The following is a 6,000-nucleotide window of genomic DNA, read 5'->3' on the forward strand; positions in this document are numbered from 1 at the left end:
AAACATAAAGTAAAAGTCTGCACTACATTTTTCTTTTAAGGTAGAATCATTAGGGGTTTTTTTCCCCCCTTTTTAAAGAATTACTAGTATTTTTAAATAGATGGACAAACTTATAAAATGAGCCTAAAGACATGAGAAAGCCAAGGTTTTCATATTTATGATTGTGATTCGTAGATACAATTGTGGGGTTATAGTCAACCAAATAGTTGCAAATGGTCTTTTCTGTGCACAAGTCTTTCCACATTTGTAAAAAAAGCAAACCCTCAATAGATTGAGACTGGCAGAGTAGAATTACATACACCACGGGGGTTCTCAGTCCTGACACATAGTATGGGAATTACAGAAAATGGAACTCAAGCCATTATGGAGTGATATTTGAGAACTTTCAAATATATTTGTATCAGTGTTTGATAATGATAATGATGAACACCCTTTCAATCTCATGATCCGTGCGATCCAGCGTCTGAGCTGGATCATGGCAAAAAATGATAGTAATACCCAGCAATCAAGAGAAATTTCTAAATAACTTGAGGGTTTTGCTTGCATTTCTTGATGTAAGAGTGAATCACAGGAATACTTCTAAAAGAATGCCTCTTTTGTGTGTTGTCTAACTCCCTTTAATAGCACTTCTGTGATTTCCCCCTGCAAATTCCCACCCCTGTTCCCATTCTCAGCCCTAGGCTTGTTTTTCTTGCCTTCTTTCTTTTTCTGCATGAGAAAGCTCCAAATAGTTGTTCTACCCAAGGAGGACCCTTGCTAGAGGACAAGGGAGACCTCAAACTTAGGAGGAACAGAGGGAGAGACGGGCGACATTCACACACCCATTGGTTTGTGTGTTTATTCTTTAGGACAGTGATCATTCAGCGTGAGTGTCGGGGACACGGGGTCCCACTGATAACAGTACGGATGCTGGAAAACTTAAGGCCAGAGAAAAAAAGCCAAAATGTGTTCAGTTATGTAATAGTAACGCCAATTACACTTAATGATGTAAACTATTTACTGTTTATGCCTAATTACTCCAAAGCACAGTCATGATTATGCACCCCATTAACTATGTATGTCAAGTTAACCTGCTGGTAAATTCCGTCTATTAGGAAAGTTCTGCTAAGATTACTGCTTCTTTTACTCAGTAGCCTGCATGTGCATGGGATCATTTGCTTATAAATTAGGAAAACTTGGTGGGGGGGGGGAGCCTATCACACCTCTAAACTTCTGCAAGATTCAACCATGGCTCGCCAGCTTTTGGCCTCTCTTCCTTTCCAACTGTTACATCCATTGAAATGAGAATAATCAAAACCTCCTAGAGCCTTCTCTTATCTCACAAAAGCTCCTCAATCTTACTCCTTAGGCTTTTGACTTCTTGTTACACCAAAGCTATATTTTTCTTTAAACTGCGAATCTGTGCGAGGTATCTTCCTGAGTTTTGCTCTATTCTCTCGACAGGTGTCCTTTTTTCCCCTTCATTCAAATTCTTTGTCTCATTTGGATTCTTCAGTGTACTCTGTCTCTGGTTTAGTTCCTGGGCTAGTCCTCAAGGATGAACAGCAGAAGAAACAGAGAATCCAGGGGCCCAGTCTGGGTTCACCATTGACAGTGGGATAAATAAACTACTCTCCAAGGTAGCATGGGGTGCCCTTTAGGGACCAGCTTTTATGGAATCATGACAGAGCCAAGAGCCTTTGCTCCCATTGTGTGCAGGAGCATGTATGGCCTCTCCTTAAATCAAGCCCTGCTTTGAACTGCAGGACCTCCTTTTATAAACAGGAAGTGTCTGGACCAACCTACTTGTAACAGAGCCCACGTTCTGGAAAATAGAAACCTCAGGCTATTGTTCTTTCTTGTATTTTTTTTTTTTTATTGTTGTTGTTGTTGTTTAGTCATGGGTATTTTCAGACCTTTGACCCCAGCCCTGGCAAGGAGACTAGGACAGGATAGGTCCTGGCAAGATGCTGGCAGCCAAGTCATGCTGGGGCAGGGTACAAAGGCTGGGTTTAGGGCAGGGGCATTGTAGGTGATATCCAAGAGGCAAAAAATGGCTGAAAATGGAAGGCAGGGGACAGGGTGAGGAATCTTGGGTGCTCCCATACAGCTCTGGGACACCACTGTCTCTCATGGGGACTCTAACATAGCTGTCACCCTACTTCCGCCCCGAGATCTTCAGAGCCTTCTCCCAGAGCGCAGCAGCCAGAGGGGGTGCTTTTAAAGGCACCAATCAGATCATGTTTTCCCACACCTAAAACCTTACAATGGGGGCACCTGGGTGGCTCAGTGGATTAAGCCTCTGCCTTCAGCTCAGGTCATGATCTCAGGGTCCTGGGATCCAGCCCTGCATTGGGCTCTCTGCTCAGCGGGTAGCCTCCTTCCCCGTCTCTCTCTCTGCGTGCCTCTCTGCCTACTTGTGATCTCTATCTGTCAAATAAATAAATAAAATCTTTAAAAAAAAATAAAACCTTATGATGGCTTCCAATAACTAATAGCTTTTACCTGTTTATGCCTACAATTCCTACCTACTCTGCTTTGGCCCCTCTAGTCTTTTCTGAGTATGCCCCGGCCTTTCCAGTCTTAGGCTCATCTATGCACAGTTTCTTCTGCTTGGGAGCTGTTCCTTCCTGAATTCAGGCTCCCAACTCAACTGGATTCCCCTCTTCCCCTGTCATTTTCCATCACTTCACTCTGTTTCATTTTCCTTGTTAACCGCGGATCCTAGTGAAATTATCTGTTTCATTTCTTTCCTGTCTCTTGGCCATCGTTTATGTTCCTTGATAGTAAATTTCACATTTGGCTTGTTCACCATGGTGTCTCTCTAATGCATAATATAGAGATTGCCACATAGCAGGCATTGTGCAAGTATTTAAGAAATTAAAAAAAAAATTCCATTATGAGCTATTCTTAGAATTAGTATACGCTGGAGAATTGAGTTGGCCAAAACTGTGTGGCTGGGGACTTCATTTTAGATCCACAGGCAGAGAGAGTCTTTCTATAGCGCCTTCAGGCTGAATGGGGAATTGCTGGCCCAAAAATCCATTGCTGGAAAATCTTTTCTTTCTTTTTTACTGCAATAAAATAGACAAAGCATGAAATTTACCATTACTGACATTTAGTACGTTCACAATGTTGTGCAACTCTCTGGATCCAGGACATTTTCTCCACCCCAAAGAAACCCCGGGCCCAAGAGGTAGTCACTATGTTCCCCTCTCTGCCTCCAAACCCTGGCAACCACTAATTTACTTTTTTGGTCTCTGTGGATTTGCCGATCTTGGACATGCCATATGAATGGAATCATATAACACGTGGCCTTTTGTGTCTGGCTCCTTTCATTTCCGATAACGTTTTCAAGGTCCGTCCTCCATGCTGTAGTATGCATCAATACTCCATTCCTTTTTATGACTGAATACTATTCAATTGTGTGGATACACCACATTTTGTTATCTACTCATCAGCTGGTGGACATTTGGGTTGTTTCTATCTTTCGGCTATTGTGAAGAGTGCTATATGAATATTCTTGTCAATGGTTTTGTTTGAACACCTGTTTTCAACTCTTTTCATTCATTATCGGGAGTAGAATTGGTCAGTCTTATGGTAATTCTATGTTTAACTTATTGTGATGGTTAATTTTATGTGTCAACTCGATAGGGGCTGCAGGGTGCCCAGATATTTATCTATGTATTATTTCTGAGTGTGTCTCTAAGGGTGTTTCTGGATGACATTAGCATTTGAATTGGTGAAGTTAGTAAAGTCGTGGCCTTCCCCAGTATGGGCATCATCCAATCTATTCAAGGCCTGAATGGAACAAAAGGGTGGAGGAAGGAAAAAAATGGTTCTTCTTGCCTGACTACTAACCTGGCACATTGATCTCTTCTTGCTCCCCACGTTCCTGGTTCTCAGGCTTTCAACTCTGAACTGGAAGCAACATCATCATCTCCCCTTGTTATGGAGCCCTAGACTTGGACTAATTCACATGAGGCAATTTCCTGGGTCGCTGGCTTATAGATGGCAGATTGCAGGACTCCTCGGCTTTCATAATTGTGTGAGCCAATTCTTGAAAATAAATATCTTTGTTCTGTTTCTCTAGAGAATTCTGAGGAACCATTAGTCATTTTCCATAGCAGTTGTACCATTTTACATTTCCACTGGCAATGTATGAGGATTCCAACTTCCCCACATCATCTTAATCAACTCCTGTGCTTTTTTTGCTTTGGGGGTTTTAAAAACAGTATAGCCATCCCTGTGGGGATAAAATAGTATCTCATTATAGTTTTCACGTGCACTTCCTAATAACTAATTATTCGTGCTTGTGCTTGTTGGCCATTTGTCTGTCTGTTTCTCTTGGGAGAAGTCTAGTCAAGTCCTTTGCTCATTTTTTGAATTGGCTTGTTTGACTTTTTGTTGTTGAATTATAACAATTCTCATACTCTAGATACTAGATCCTTATCAGATAAGTAGGTTGCAAATATTGTCTTCCTTCTGTAGATTATCTTCATTTTCTTGATGCACAAAAAGTGTCCTTTGGTACACAAGATTTTCATTTTGATCAAATCCATTTTATCTATTTTTAGTTTTGTTGCTCATGCTCTTAGTGTCATAAGTAAGACTCTTTTGCCAACTCAAAGGTCATGAACATTTATCCCTATGTTGGCTTTTTTTTTTTCTTAACTTATACATCTTTGATCCATTTTGAGATAATTTTTGTATATGGTGTGAGGTAGAGTTCAACCTTCATATTTTTTTGCATGTAGATATCCAGTTATCTCAGCATGGTTTGTTGAAGAGACTATTCTTTTCCCATTGAGCAGTCTTAGCATTCTTGTGGAAAATCAATTGACCAAGCATGTATGGATTTATTTCTTGTCTCTTAATTCTGGAGAAAATCAAAATGCCTTTTTTTTTTTTTTTTTTAAAGGAAACACTGTGGATATGTTTTGAGATCCTGGGGGAAAAGGCCTGAGAAAATTTCAGAAAAATCATGAGGAATATAAAATGTAATCATTTCTAAAATACATGAATCATCTGTCTTTTCCACCCTTTCTTTCACCAGACTTAAGACTTAAATAAACCGTTGACTGGACTTGGTAATATGGGTCCTACCAAAATCAATCTGAGATTAAACTATTCCATTAAACATAGATCATATTTTCATTCTTATAACAAGCATTCTTTATGGAGTGTCGGGCTCTGGAGCGGGTATTGCAAGAATATGAGATATTCCCTGGTTTTGAGCATATTTATTATCTGATGAGGAACATGTAGAAGCACAGAGCTGGGATATAATGTGATAAAGGCCTCACTAAACATTATGTATAAAGTATTCAGATAGCATGGGGGAAGAGAGTGATTAATCCTGCCTAGGGTTTCACAGTTCTATTAGAGCTTGAGGTTTGGAACTCTCTTTCTTCACCCTTGTACTCCCATTACTGAGAAGAATTTTTGAGCATTTATGTGCTCTATGAATATTTATTGAATAAATGGACAGATTAAGACTTGAATGATAAACAGAAGTTTTCCATACAGAAAAGGAGAATAGAATTCTAGGCTGAGGGAACAGCATGTTATGAGGGCATGGAGGCTTATGACTGTGATTCATCCATTCAACAAGGTTGGAAGGGTCTGAAGGTTCAAGGGCAGCAGGAAATGAAGACGAAAAGCAGCCAAGGATGAATTCATAGGGAGCCTCATATGGAACACTAAGAAATTTGGAGATCATTCTGTCGGCTATAGGGAGTTATGTATCTTATATAAACCCAGTTTGGTGGCAGAAGTGGGGGACACAACCATTACATGAATATTTAACTGTATTTTAGAAAGAATACTCAGAGAGCACAGTAGAAAGTGGATTTGTGGGTGGAGAGAGGTGGTGAGACCATACAGTAGCCTATGATATAGTCCAAAGAAAGGCTGAAGAGAGCCTGAACAAAGGCTATACAAAGGAAATGATGGGTCCCAAGGATACTTTAAAGGGAGAATTGGCAGGATTTATTGTTAGGGGTGGATGTTGGGTTGTTG

Source organism: Mustela lutreola, chromosome 12 (genome assembly GCF_030435805.1).
Source record: "Mustela lutreola isolate mMusLut2 chromosome 12, mMusLut2.pri, whole genome shotgun sequence".
NCBI classification, from domain to species: domain Eukaryota; kingdom Metazoa; phylum Chordata; class Mammalia; order Carnivora; family Mustelidae; genus Mustela; species Mustela lutreola.